The 15270-nt window shown below is 39.8% G+C and overlaps 1 long non-coding RNA gene across 1 annotated transcript; it reads left to right on the top strand.

The window, feature by feature from the left end:
- Positions 1-2619: 2619 nt before the first annotated feature.
- Positions 2620-6623, top strand: LOC146545450 (uncharacterized). Its single transcript, XR_014886493.1, has 2 exons — positions 2620-2738; positions 4637-6623. It is a non-coding gene; the product is annotated as an uncharacterized LOC146545450 (long non-coding RNA).
- Positions 6624-15270: the final 8647 nt, after the last annotated feature.

Raw genomic sequence — 15270 nt, 5'->3', positions numbered from 1 at the left:
GTGTCTAGTTCGTAGGGAAATTCTTTTAGAGGGAAGGAAAGACTTTGGAGAAGTCACTTGTTCCAGTGCATGGCAACACATAGCCACAGAGCCTTCAGCCCTTATCAAAGATTCCTACAAACTGCAAAATCTGCTAGACATTGCAGTCCAATTTCATTGATGGAAGAATGAGGCACGGTGAGTACATCTGTAACATTGTTTGCATTTCAATTGGTTTTTGATAGTGCTATGCTTAACTGCTAGTGCTGCTGTAGCATGGGCTGTTCTCAACTGTCTAATGTTTATTCTTTTTGCTTTTTTGAACACACACACACACAAAAAGAATTCTTTACTACTTTCAGATAACAGCCTATCAGTCACATTTTTACTGAATCTGGGGTGACTACCTGCATGGGTTGCTTGATTTTAAATTCTGTCTTTGTCTACACCATTATAACACGCGATTTGGCCAGTGTCAGAAAGTAAGTGGTGCACTGGCCACCACAGAATGAGATAAAAAGGACCTGGGAGAGAATTCAGATTTTTTTATTTCTGGCATAATTTGACATAATGATCCAGAGGATCATTAAGTGTAAAAACTATAGTGCTACTGGCCTGTACATGTGAATATGAGGAGTCATGACAACCACATAATGATTGGCCTGTTGCCATTGTGAATGCCACTTCATGCCACATGAAGTGAATGCTACCCGTAAGTAGATGGTTAGGTGCAAAAAAGCAGTATTTCAGGACAGTGCTGGTGGTTCCTTTATCTGTTTGCACTGCTACAGTTACAGAAATCAAACAGGCAGCAGACTGAAAATATTCAGATCAGAATGATTTGCTGGGAACACAGAACTTCTCTGGGTGAGTCCTTGGATGACGACTGGATCCTTTCGCATGAAAGCTCCCTAAGACGGGAAAGCCAGTAGAATTAGCTCTCTCCGGCAAGGCAACAAAACATAAGACTTTTTCTGTGCGTGATTGTTTTGATTTAAATGAATCATGTGTATGCCTAATCCAATCTAATCTGTCTGAGTTCTTGTATCTCATTAATCACTGACTTGTATTAGCACCTTGGACTGTTATCCCTGTCACTGCAGAAGGCTGCTGAGACCACTGTCTAATCGCAAGCATTCTGTTGACTTGTCACTGGATTTTGTGCAAGCAGCAAAATGCCAAAGAAGCCAAAATCATTCCCCATTACAACATTATTGGCATTAGAGGAATGATACAGACAACAATCGGTGTAAGCTAATGGTCTCAAACAAAAGCGGCAAATTGAGAAGGGCATTTTGCATTCTAAATATTGGTTAAGATCACACGTTTTCAAAAAAAATTTATTAAAAACGAAAAGAAGTCAAATTAGTAAAAAACAAGCAGTGAAATGGTCTAGGGAGTACAGGGATGTGCTATGTATTATTTCATAGGTCTTCCCTCAAAGAGAGCTGAACGGTACAACAGTGTAGAACTTTTCAAAAGATGAGCTTTTATTAGTTTCAGCTATAAGCTGTGTTATCCTAACTGCTGAACCAAATGGTTCAGGGCACTTTTTTCAGAGACTTAAATTTGATAAAGTCAGTGTGCAGGCCAGGTTCCAACTAAAGCAGATATAATAACTCCAGTCAACATTAACTTCCTCAGTTGTTGCTGTTATTTTTCTCTCTCTGGCCTCAACTGCTTGGGAAGATTAAGTTGCCAATAACTATTGCCCAGAGATGGATTAACTTCAGTGGAACATGAAGATCTAGTCATTTTTAGATATGTTTATTTACCCGAATCTCCAAGATAAACTACTTTAGATCTTGCCATTGTGAATCTTCGTAACATGTATCTTTATCACAATCTTTGTGTCTCTGATTAGGGCTCCAACAAACACAGTTCTCTCAGGTCCAGTACTGGGAACATGAGATGGTTGGATCAGTCATTGCAGGTCAGCTGTGAAGAGTTTATAGTCTGAGGAATGCTTGGACAAAGTGTCCATTGAATGATTTCAGACAAGAAAGAAATTGATGGAAATCCCAGACTGTCTGGAGAGAATTTAGAAATTGGAATATTTCTTTTGAATTAATTAGTGTGGCTATCTTTAATCACAAGAAGAGCGTGAAGACATGGGCCTGTACAAGGCAAAAAGGCACACAGTACATTGCCTTGAACTGTGACCGGGCAGTTGACTGCATTTATAATCTTGATGTGGACCACCAAAAATCAAATTAGGAATATACAAATACAGGAGCCACTGAAACCTTACAGAAAATCAAAGCTGCTTGTCATTCAATGTAACATTGTGTTTTGACTTGAAATATTCAAACAATGTTTTTAGTAAAGCTGGTAGTCAGTGTAGAGTATATACTGTAGAAAGAATTTTCTTAAAATTTATAGGAAGGAGTTTCAGCTCAGTTATGCTACACTGTCAATGTTGGAATGTATTCACTACAAGAGCTACATTTTGGGATGTGCAGGTCACAGGTGTATCTTGCAGGTACAGCTCTTAAGCTGCATGCTAAAGGCCACTTTAGATTTGACTTTGAAAAGTGCTTTCATGAAGTATAGATGTGTATGGCCTCTTAAAACAGGGAAGGGTTAAGCTGTTCCCTTGAACCTACTTCTGATATTCGTACAGGGCTCAAAACGCCAGCCTGCTGATTGATGGGTTCACATGGGGCGACCTTCACATTAGCAACGCGACTTTGGTTGCTAGGTAAACACAGGCAGATGGATCCAGCTCCACTGATTTTCAGCAGTGACGGATGGCAAAGGTATTTCTCATCCACATCACACCGTGCAGATCCCATGAAAATGACTTGGCACTGGGCTGAAAGTATTAGATTCGGGTGACAAATAATTACCTGACATCAGCTGAGGTTTCTTTAGAAAGGTTATGCTGCAAATAACTGGCATTTACATAACTTTGTTTTCATGAAGTGGTAGAAAGTCACACGCATACTGTTTATTTATTTTAAAATATGTAACCTAGCCAGTGACTGATAACTACAGCTCCTTGGGAATGTGTGTACAAGTTTCCCAATAATTGTATTCCAGCATTTCTTCAGGTTTGGAGTGTTTTTGAAGGGCTTTCATTTGTTTATTTAAAGCATGAATACTTTTCTTTGCTGTTATTTTACTTTTCAAGTAGAAAGAATTTGCATTCAGATGACATTTACTGAGATTCACTGTGATTTCATGAGTTGTCGCTTTTCAAGGGCTTAAATTCAAAGACTTTTGACTTTTATTCTTCCTCTCTTTTCCTGGGCCTAGTGCTTTGGCAGTAAAACTAGCATTTTAAATAGGTGGGAATCTAATAAGTACTCATCTGAACTTCAGTTTTCAAGCAGTATCTTAATTGTGTTGAGAAAGCTATAAATGCTTTATACCACTCTTTTGCAGATAGGTGTCTCTTACTTACAATAATGTCTTCAAAATGTGTCATGTGAGAGTGTGTGTTTTCCTGTGATGAGTTAAAATGACTGTTTGCACCTCCTGTGCTGCGTGCTACCACTTCTGCCAGGATAATCTGGTGTGGTTGTATCTGCTGGGACATCAATAACAAGGCTAGAAGTTGGTATGTGTCATCTCCCCAAGATGGAGTGTCTTGTTTCTGTGTCTGCGTTGTGCTGTAAAGCTTCTGTCACTATTTAAACCTTCTTCACTAGAGATGGCAAAATTTCAGAGTGGCCCAAAGTTCTTCCCTTGTCCTTAAAGTGAATTTATTCTCCTGCTTTACAATGCAAAGGAGCACAAATGAGTATAAGTGATGACTGTATGTAAGTTTCTGGAACAGCTGAGTGGAAAAGGACTTAGCATAGCACTTTACTTATGAGCAAAGAAGCCATGTTCCAGTTTCTTTATTCTTGTGGAATGGGTTAATGCTTCTATAGACATTTAACCAGATGTATTTGCTTATTAAAAACTATATACAAACAGTTAAGGTTGCACATAGTTCCTGTAATCATGTTTACAAGCTTTTTTTCTTATATGTTTCTTATACTTTATTCATTTTCATCTAACTTTTTTCCCCTCATTCTATCTCATGCCATAAGTCCCAAGTTTTTCCTTCCTCCTTCCTGCAATCCTCTTTCCTTCTTCCCGCTTTCCTTTTTTCCTTTCACTTGACTTCACACTCCCTTTTCTCCCCCCACTTTCCTTCTTACTGTTCTTCATTCTCTCTTTTCTCTTTTGTTTTCATCATGGCAGGCTAAAAAAAAGTTTCATTCTGATGGTGACTTCATATGGGGCTGTTCTCATCTCCTGCAAAATCCATGCCATGCTGCCAAGAGTGTAAAGTACTCTTGCCCTCTTGCCTAGGAGACGGACAGCACTGTAGGGATGAGGTAGATGACTGTGGTTCTAGCTACATCTTTTTCTCTGTTACTGAAGAATTGATTAAAACTGGGATCTGAGACCCTAAGTATAAATACAGTGTTCTTCAGAGTGTATCAGTAGGTAAGCTGCATTTTCCAGGACTGTCTTATATTTTATTTGAGGTCAATCCATAATACAAGTTCTACTGGTTGGGTCTGAAGTCTTTGACCTCACTGCTGGGTCATGGTCTTATAATTACTGCTGTAGATTTTTGGTATTGGTGACAGTTCATAGAGGCTGTAAATAATTTAGAAAGGCCGTTAGCCCACCTGAAAATGTCTTCATTTTCTCTCAGCAGACAGCAGACGTTCAACTGCAGCACACCAAGACCTCCCACACTGGCTTCCTGCAGACGTCAAAGATGACGAAAAAGAACTTCAGCATGACAGCATGAAGCTCTACAGGGAGAAGTGGTGTCACTCCTCTCTGCGCAATAGGACACTAGCAGCAGTGATGTGCTTTGAAGATGGATGTCATTGCCAGAGAGCTTCCCAGGCAGCCAAGATGCATGGTGCCCTTTCTCTAGTCTCAGTGCAGGATATTCATAATGGGCAAATGAAGTGTGAGGCATTTTTTTACTACTTTTAGCTATACTGCTAACATTATTTCTTTCAAAATGGCAAGCTGAAGACTGAAACATATTTATGTTTCAGACATATTTACATATTTATGAAACATATTTATGCCTTCAGACTCTAACAATGAATTCTTTAATACAATCCCAGGGTACAGTGTGCATCCAAGAATAAGCCCTAACGTTTGGAAAGGACGTATCATACATAAATGGTATTCTATTTGAAACTGTCTTTTGAGAATGACTGATGGTAGCTAGCTAGAGCTGTGTGGCAGGGTCACTCTGGTTTCACAAAGCTGCCTGAAATCTGAAAAAGTCAGCTGAGTTTTGCTTAGCGTCATCTAGTCTGAATAATCCAAAAAGCACTGTGATGCTGGAGGGTAGTCATAACCAAAATGGATCCAGCTGTCAACACAGTGGAAAGACCTTTAATTTTGTGGGCTTTAAGCTAAAGGCCAAAACTGGTGACTGACTCAGTGGTGCGCGTGGTTCCCCATGTCTGGATCTGAACGAGGGTGTGGTGGTGCTGGGGTCTGCTTGGAACCACAGCAGCAAACCCAACACAGCCAGCATGGTCCATGCCAGTGCTGTGTCAGGGAACCAGAGCAGAGTGCAGGTAGCTCTCCAGTTTGAGATGTGAGGCTTTGAAGAGCCTCATGCTGCAGCTATCAAGGCTCTATCCTGTGCTGTGCTACCCACAGGAAACCTAAGCTCAGCTTGATTTTATTGTCATCTGCAGTGCTCTGTCACCCTTGATCTGATCAGCAGTTTGTGTGTAGCATACCTGGTCTGCCTGTCTTTGCCCTTTATACTGTGGCCCGTGTGGGAGACAGCAGTGTGCCCTGCCTTGTCAGCTGCCCTAGGTGGTTGTGTCATTTACTGGTCCTTTCCACTGCAAAGAGACTGCATCACTTCGAGGTGAGAAACAATATAAAATAAGGCTCTCTATATAAATAAATTGGTTGTGTATTTGGGGCTTAAAATATTGAGGATTACACATTGTTAGTAAACAGTAGCATACAAATTATAACATCAAAAATCAAGATGTAAAGGAGACACCATTATTTAAGTCAGAGTGGACCACAACTATCTGGTGCCACAAGCCAGAATGAACCAACAATCACATCCTAGCATCAAAATCCCTGCTTTTAGATCACTGAAGTAATGCTCGGAGTCATCAGCATGTGGAAACATTCCAAAAAACTGTTGGAAGATGTAAGTTTTCTGTCAATTCTGTGTTTTCTGTGGCTTTTTCTTTCCAATCAAATGCCAGTTAAATAATAGACCTTACAGAAGATAGGAAGATCCTTGCCTGTCAGAATCAATATAGATATATTTTCCTTGCTTTTTCTATTATGTAATGTTTTAGACAAATTCATAGCAAAACAAACTACTCTGTTAAAAACACCATGTATTATTGTAACAAACATCACTTCATATTGAAAAAAAAAAAAATTCAAGAAACTTCTCTGATTTGCATAAAATTGTTTTTGCTCCTTTTAATGAAAATAAACCATTTATTTTCCCATTTGCTTCTATTCATTTTCCAGGATACCGGTTGTTAGTAACCTCAAGCTGTTGCTGGGTCAGGTACTGCTTAGCTACTTGGGGTATTTTAGACACTAGCTGTAGGCTCATTCTGTCTTGCTTCAGCAAAACTTTTGTCTGTTCTTTAATAAAAATAATTAGAGGCACATTTTCTAGCAAATCCTAGTCTGACTGTTCTTTTTCTTTTCCCTTATTGTATCCGTCATTATTTGTATCCATCATTATTTCATACAGCTTTCACAGAGCCTGGAGCCATCAGCCAGAAGCTGTGGGAGGCAGCTGGCTTTTCATGTACGATGGAGCTTTTTTCTAAGATCGATGTTGCTTCAAAGAGTTCCTCGCACTCCTCGCACTTACCATTTTTGATTTCTTCACAAATCTAATTGAGAACCATATGATATGAAGAGGCCTAATGGTTTCAGTGGAGAACTATGTAGATTATGAATGTGACCATGACTTTCTCCTTTCAGTCACTACAGTTGACCTGATGTGGGCATCTTCCTCCAAGTTAGATGTCTGAATGCATAGCCTCCCTCTACAGAGTGCTATTTACCTGACTGTAATGCTGCCATTTAAAATGAGTGAAACAGATCATGTCCTAGATAGTTTATTTCTCTTTGTGATTGTAAAGAGCTCCCTGGGTCAGTGAAGAAGTTTGTGCTTCCTTGAAGACATCTGCAATTAGACATGGTGAATCTTACCCTAAGAATTTGATTCATCTGCCTTTGAGTTTAGCTCCAGGTGATGACATTAGGGACTCTGAAGGTATTTGCTGTGGAAGGTATAGCAGAGTAGGCAAAGGGTGGGACAGTCAAACAGAGGTAAAGAAATGTCACTGAATTTTCTGCCAGGAAAGATTGCTGCAGCAGGCTAGCTCTGTTGTGAACATCTGTGGCTCTGAGACAGCTGATACAATGAGATAGCCTCTCCTAAGCAGGCAGATGGGGGCTGAGACCAAAATTATGGCCATGCTGGGAATAACATGGGTGCTGCTGGAGGAAGAACAAAAACACAAACTAATTTTATCACCCTGTCAGATTTTTATCCAGTGAGTTTCCTTAAAACCACAGTCTCCTTTCAACAACTCAACTTTCCAGCTGGGAGATACAAACACTTGAGCCTTTCTGTCTCTCAGGGATTTCCCTTGTCCGTATTTGATCTTTTCTTCACTCACTTCCTCTAAACTCCAAACAATCACATTAGTGGCTATCCATATGACATATTTTAATTCAGCTTGCAACCACTTCACGGTATGGTTAGCACTAATCATGGCCTGTGCTTGCCGCAACAGAGTGGGTTCTCAGTAGTCCCAAGTGCCACTTGACGTGCTATCTGCTATGCACAGGCATGCAGTATTGCTCCAAACATGGTTAATAGCTGGCTAATAAGAGAGAAAATCCACAACAGTTTGTTTCTCCTACTGATCTCAGAAGGCACACGACTACCTTCCTATTAATGAATCTGTATACTGTTCTTTTTCAGGGTACAGAGGACTTTTCAATTTAGCCAATGAATTAACCCCTTCTGGTTTGTTTTCTTCACTGTGTAGCAGGAAATACCAGAATGCATTGCTCCTGAGAGACCAGCTAAGGAAGCAGAAATGCCATTGCTTGTCAATTGCTCTCAAATCACCAGCTACAGCTCTTCATTCTACTTTCCAAAATGATCTGGCTCCCTGGTTCAGCAGTCATGTTCGTGGCATGTGAAATGGTGTGGCACTCATATCTCTTAAATAGCCTTTATAGCTGTGATGATGAATACTTTCATTCAGCTCTGCTCATTCACCCCTGAGCAGAGACTGACAGTGAAAATAAAGAAGGAGTTAGCAGCTGCAGTGGCAATATGATTTCTCAAACAGAGATTTCCATGTAACTTGGGAAAGGCTGAGATTCTCCAGGAGGCTGCATTCAATCACTGCTATAAGGAGCAGGAGCAGGAGTTACGTAGATGTTTTCTTAAGTCTTTTTAAATGTGCTCTGATCCCTGATAACTTCCTTCTCCTTTTAGTCCATATAGCAGGAAGACATGAAAGCACAGAGAAGAAAATTTCCATTGTATTTCCCCAGGAAAGAGAACTTTACAGTCTTTAAAATATCGCTTCTCCTCAAGCAACAATTTCTTATAAAGCTAATGCTTTTAACAGCTAAAGAAAAATTTGTCTTTAGCCTTCTCATCTTAGGAATAGACTGAGTAAATGGTGTCAGTCAAGACTGTCTTGCTTGTTAGAATTGCTTGTTAGAATTGATGCATTCTTCAGAATTCTTCCTTGAATGGTGTCTGATAATGTGTGGCTGTTACTAAAAAGCAATGCTATCAGCTGGTCTTAGGGAGATGTTTAAAAAATGAAAAGGGAGTCAGACATATATAGCTCAGAGCATGGTTTCCTGTGTGGTACGCTGACATTTACATTTCAGCTACATTCAAAACTTCATGTGAACTCCCTTTTCCTGGGCGTGGCTGGTTTTCCTTTCTTTTTATCTTCCCGGCTGCAATGGAAAAAAGGGAAGTGTTTGTTGCAATGACAGGGGTTTGGAGCTACCCACCCTCCAGGGAACAGGACACCCACAGCGTGGTGTTGTGCAGGGCAGCTTGTTCTCTGGTTTAATGAACAGACTTTGCTTTAGATCTGGGAACTCCAACCCAGAACAACCATCTGTGTGGCTCAGTATGGAGTGAAGATGAGACGGATACTTCTGAACATAACAGTAGTGCTGTCACTAGTCTTGTAGCACAGTCCACGTAGTGTGGTCACTGGCTGACTGCACCCAGGTCATTTACTCAGCTCTTCCTATGGCTGACAGTCATCTGGACCATGTCCACACCGCTGGCCTTATACAGAGTGAGCCAAGCAAGGATGTCACAGTCTGTTTTCCACGGTATTGCCACACCTTGCCTCCTTGTGTGGCACAGTAAAGCTAGAGCAACAGTGAGAGCAGCCTGGACATGTTCTTTGTGTCTCTCAGGGCTGCAAGCATCCCATGTCTTGTGTTGCTGGAGAAGCGCTATGTCGGGAGGGATCAAAAGCCCTGACTTGATGCGCCTCAAGCTCTCTGAATCTTTCACACCTCTTCAAAGCCTTTTCTCTTGCTCAGATATCATTTTTATGAAGTTCCCTGTTATTTAATCTCAGATTACCATGTTGCAGTTTAAATCATTCATCACCAATCTGCTCTGGCCATCCAGATCAATTACTTCCCCCCAGCTTAGACCACTCTTGCAAATTATTACCACCTCCTATAAATATGGCTGTGAGGCTGCAAAGTGTCAGTTCTCCTTGGAAAGATGATTTATTTGAATAAGAGGAGAAAAGAGATTTGGACTATTTTTAGGCTTCTTTCTGTGACACTATACGAAGATTTGCTCACCATATTTTTGTGTTCAGCTATGCTGTCTCTGACTTTTGACCCAGTGGAAGAGGCAGCCACAGCTGTTCTGTCATTATGGCTCTCAGCAAATGGCTTTCACTATACAGTTCTATTGTTATTCACTATTTATTTTGTATTCAGTAAAACCAAGAAACTTCCTTTAAGGGGGACCTGGAATGGCCTCTGCAGATAAGTACAATATCTAAATGCCACTGACAATGAAGATTTTACAGTGTTTTCTATTCACTTAAACTGAAGCAATGTGGAAAAATCCACCTACCAGATCAGACTACAAAAATTGAAAGCTGAAAAGTCTTATTTGGAATGGGGAGGAATATTTGAGTTGAACATCTTGTCAATAAACCGCAACTTTCTGCAGGGCCAAACCTATATTTAGTGAATATGCTTCATCCAAAACAGGAGTTTCTTCCACTCTTTAATGAGATTACTCTGACCTAGAGAAGTCAAAAGTCATTTAGCTGAGGTATTGACTTATAAAGAAGTAGAGTCAGGTTTGTTGTTTGAGTCACACTTGACCTAGTCTTCAGTTTCTCATGTGCTACCTTTTACTACCAGCTCTTCCATCTACTGTCTCTGTTCTTTTGAAGGTGATTTTAAAAGGTTTGGGGCATGTCTCAGTGCAAAGAAAAACACAAAATATTTTTTTTAAAACAAAAATGTTGATAGGTAGAAAAGCAATTTGTATCCTGCTGTTGCCAATTACCAGCACAGGGGTGATGTACAAAAAAGGTTTCTTAACTTTACAAGTATATTCAAGGTATCAGAAGCAAACTGATTTTGGTCACCTTATAGTTGAGTTCTTATGCTATTTACTTCTTCATTTTAGTTTAGATCTCAGAAAACGCAAGACTGATCTTTAACCTTCCTAGAAGTCAGCAAGACTTTTGTGTGGACTGACCAAAGCTAAATCACTGAAAACTGTAGGTCACCTTATTCTGGGTCAAATGTCTCAGCCTCCCACTGAGTCAAGGTACTACACAAGAAGTTAAATACAAAAAGTCCTGCAGGCTTTCTCCTGAATGCTAAAAATAAGACTTCTCTTGATATATTTCAGTACTAATTAAGTTTTTGCTATTCCTCCCACAGAGGGTTATCAACATAGTTTACAAAGTGTCATCTTTTAGCAACTGCTCAAGAGTTGGCTGTTTCCCATCTCATCCCCTCTGACATATTTGCATGTTCCCTCTATACAAATACGCAGATAAAACTCTCCCTGGTGTATCAAGAGTATTTTCAACTGAAGAGAAAGAAAATCCCTTGCCAAGTTGTTCAGTAGCTGGAAATGAGTTGTCACGTCCACAGACAAGTAATTCTTTTTGTTTTTAAATGACTAACCACACTATGATTAATGGCTCGCATAAATGGCTCAAAATAAGTCTGGCACAAATATAGGGGAGGAGTGTAAATGGGATAAGGACTGTGTGGGTCTGCAGCAGGACATTGGTGTCATGAATGGCATAGCGGGCACAGAGGAAGGAAAAAATGTTTCATGCTATTTGCAGCTCAAAATTGCAGCTACAGATGGTGATGCTGTCGTCCAGCAAGGGCTCAGGACACTGAGAAAAGGCAACCTGCATTGTACAGACTTATTCTCCCTGGACGTTGGAGTCTCTTGCGAAGGTTAACAGTGCCACATTGCCTCCCTATACTTAAAAGCTGGAAGTACCCTTGACTGAGTAATGAAGCTATATGTCCTAGACAGTTTCTGCTCTGTGCTTTGCCATGCAATGCGTTTTGCTAGTCCTCTTCCTGAAGCAGTATTTTTCAGCTTCTTTTGTCAGCTGCTAAACTGTTTATCTTCTGCATATTTTCTACAGTGATACTTTTGAATGTTATCAGCAATCGTGCAATCTTGGAAACGGGGACAAGTGTGTCCCATTATGAGGAGTACAAACTCATAGTCAGTATAATCTGCAGACAAGACAAAGCTGATGGTATCCAAAAAGATGAGGTAGAGTGGACACTCATTCAGACTACTAGTGTAGATCACCTTATAGGACTTGACCATTTAGGCAAAAATAAGATTGAATTAAGCCAGATACAAAGGTTTGCATCTATCAACACAGAACAGCAGTTCTCTCAGGGGATGCTGGGCATGCATCTTGGAAAGCAGAGACTCTGAAAAGGTCATGAGTGTGGATAACTGGGCACAGCAATAAGTCATTCCCTATAACTGAATGAGCAAAATGAGAAAGAGAAAATGAGCAGCCTAGTTGGCTTATCAGGAAGCCACTCAGAGCTGCAAGCCATCATGGCATTCGCAGGAAGAACATTTCAGGTACAAATGACTGGTGAGTGGAGCAGGGGATTAAGTAGATAACTGGTGATCAGAAACCTGAGGGAATTTTGGAGAGGACTATTTGCCTCCAACAATGAACTTTCTGTGTTTATGTCTTCTAACACCTTTGCTGCTTGCAACCACAGTGGCACCAGCAATATCCCCTCCTATAGGCTTGAAGCAGGATCTGGCTGACAGGTGATGCAGCCATAAGCTCTCATGCAGCATGAGTCCAGTTACCATCACCAGCACATTTCTTACAGAAATAATGACATAACGGTGAGAGACCAACACCCTCCAAACACCAGCAGTGTCACTGTGACATCCTTAATTTCTAAAGCTGTTTTGCCATTATTTTGTACCCAAATCAAATTACAATGACTCATGGATCCTGAAATAAAGATAGAAAGAGGGTAATTTCATACTTTTTCCGTGAAGATACCTCATAACAGAAAAACATAAACAGAAGTTTGGTTTCAAAACAACAACTGGACAAAAAAATCAATCACAAGAAATAATTATTCTGGGAGCCCAAATGAAATAATTAAATAAATGAATTAAGTAACAGCTTCCTGTAAGTGAAACATTTTGTAATATACAATGATAATATAGAAGATATACATTGGACTTTGACAACAATGCATAAACACTAGATTTCTGCCACAGCACAATAGCAGAACTCTGTCTCAGGAAAAAATAATCTAGTAAAATGGGAAGCCAGAAAACTGGGCAAAAGTAATCAGAAGTTTACAAATTGCTAGCAGTGTTGTGGAATACTAATGAAGTAACAGAGGCCCTGACAGTGCTATGCACATGCCAAAGCAAGGGTGAACTGCACAATCTTTTCTTCTTCTTTCTCTTACCCTTATTCCTTACAAACAGAAAAATAACTTCCAGTGGGCTGAGTTTGTAATATATAGATTCATCTGTATAGGGATTAGAAAAAAAATGTTCTTTGACTTCCTGTGACCAACTTGCTACTTGCTTATTATATATCAAACTGCAATTTATATATCACCAAGTGTATATTGAGCTATATTTAACAGATCTGGCTTATATTTCTTTATTTCTTACAGTATATATATATATATGTATCTACACATTTATATAAATATATGGAAATTGAGTATGTATAATAAGAGGTCGTATATTTCCCATGAATATCTTTTTCTGAACAGAGATGCAGTCTTTAAGAACTCTGAATTTCCCCATGGCATTTTGTTCAAGATTTTTACTCTCCAGTGGGAAAAAGAAAATGCTTTGCTTTGAATTAGCTGAGTCTAAATTGAAACACTGAATTAAAACATTTCATGATGGAAGAGCTCAGTTTTAATTTATGTCCACAAGAGTTATAATGTGCCCCGTGGACACTGTAATTTATAGACATCTTACTCCCATAATGCATCATAATCATCTCTCTCATTAAATTTTTGCAATGTACTCTGAGAGCCAAATGGCCACAAAACATCACAGGATGCTGCCCGGAAACTTTGTTAACTGAAAAACATGATGTATCACCCTCATGAGGCACTGCAGCAGTTCCAAAGGGGACGCAGTTATATTGAACCAAGTTGAAGCTAAAGTTTTTCTGAGAAAGGACAAATTTGCTTTCAGTAAAAAATATTACTGTTCCAACATTTTGCCTGATGTGGGTCCAAAATAAATGTTGATATCAGAACTTTCTATAGAAAAAAACATCTAAACATTGACAAACTTACTATGTTATAAGTCCTACCTTCAAGGGTTTGAATGTTTTTTCTGTCTCTGTTACACCGGAGCATGTACTATAGTTTCTTGATTTGATGCAACTACAAGTGACCTGCCATCCAAGTAAAATTATTTGCAATGACTTGAGTCAGGAGTGTGAAGGGAATCTGGTGAATTTCAATCAGAGCATGAAACCTCCCTATTTCCCCAAGGGCCTGAGAAATGGTAGATCAGAGGTACTGAAACACATGAATAGATAGCTTGTAAAATATGACTGTAATGCTGTAAAAATATATAAATGATGTGTCATGAAAGTTAAGACTTTTATTTCAAAATATTAAGAAATTCAGAGCTGTGATTTCTTTGGTGAGTTGAAGCCTGCTAGTTGCATTCTGCTAAGGTCTTTAATATGTTAAATCAGTGCACAACAGGACATAAAGCTTGAAAAATATTTACATTACAGCTCTGGATTAAATTTATTCAGGCATAGAAAAGTGACATATCTTGGGGTGATGCTGAAAGAAGGCAGAGACTGTTACGAAGTGGGTGCTCAGGTGATGATGGAGCATATACTTTGTTATGAACTGAGCATCAGAGTGCGTGGCATAAAACCCCGTGGCAGAGCTGAAGAATCTTGACTCTGATTGAAAGCGCATGGAACTACAAGAATCCAGTATGCAATTACTGGGGCTGGCCTTCAGCCAGGACATCATGGCTAAGACCTTCTCTTTCATTAAAAGTGCTATGGCAGATTTAGGATAAGTTTTTCCCAGCGGCTTCTGCCAAACTCAGTGTTCCAGGCAGTATAGCAAGAGAGAATGGGCAAGAGCAGACAGTACCACTAAGAAAATAGTAAACATAAACAATGTCTGCAAATAGCGTGTCAAATAACAGGGAAAGAACAGTGTTTTTGTTTAGATTTTGAGGGACTTTTCACTTATTTGCTATATCATTAGGCTGTCAAGGGACAGAAGGATTGTGTCGTAAAACTATGAAGATCAAGATTTCATGCAACAGCAGACAGAATTATTCACAACACCTGATTGCCCCTTCCAGAGGAAAATGCTCACATCCCAGACTGAGAGTTCCTTAGTCAAGTATTTGTTCTTCTCTGAGAGCAAAAGTCCCTGAGGGAACAGTTCTACTTACAGTGAAGTCAACCATGTGTAACTGAGACCTGTGTTGGCTCAATTGTCCCATTAAGTCTCCCTAAGAATTGCTGTGAGGTAACAGGCCTATGTTTAGAAGATCTTACTTGTTTTGCCTCCAGAAGTGGTAGGTCTGCAGTATCAAAATTAGAGAACTCTGGATACTGCCCTCAGCTGTCCCTGAGACAAAGTTCTTTCTACCCATGTTACTCACAACCTTGATATAAAACACCAGCTGCCTTGCCCTTCTCTCTGAATATTGACCATGTGCTCTCCAAGGTCACAACA

Source organism: Meleagris gallopavo, chromosome 1 (assembly GCF_905368555.1).
Source record: "Meleagris gallopavo chromosome 1, MGAL_WU_HG_1.1, whole genome shotgun sequence".
Taxonomy (NCBI): domain Eukaryota; kingdom Metazoa; phylum Chordata; class Aves; order Galliformes; family Phasianidae; genus Meleagris; species Meleagris gallopavo.
Note: the sequence above shows the minus strand (reverse complement) of the source record. Positions and strands in the feature narration are given on the sequence as shown.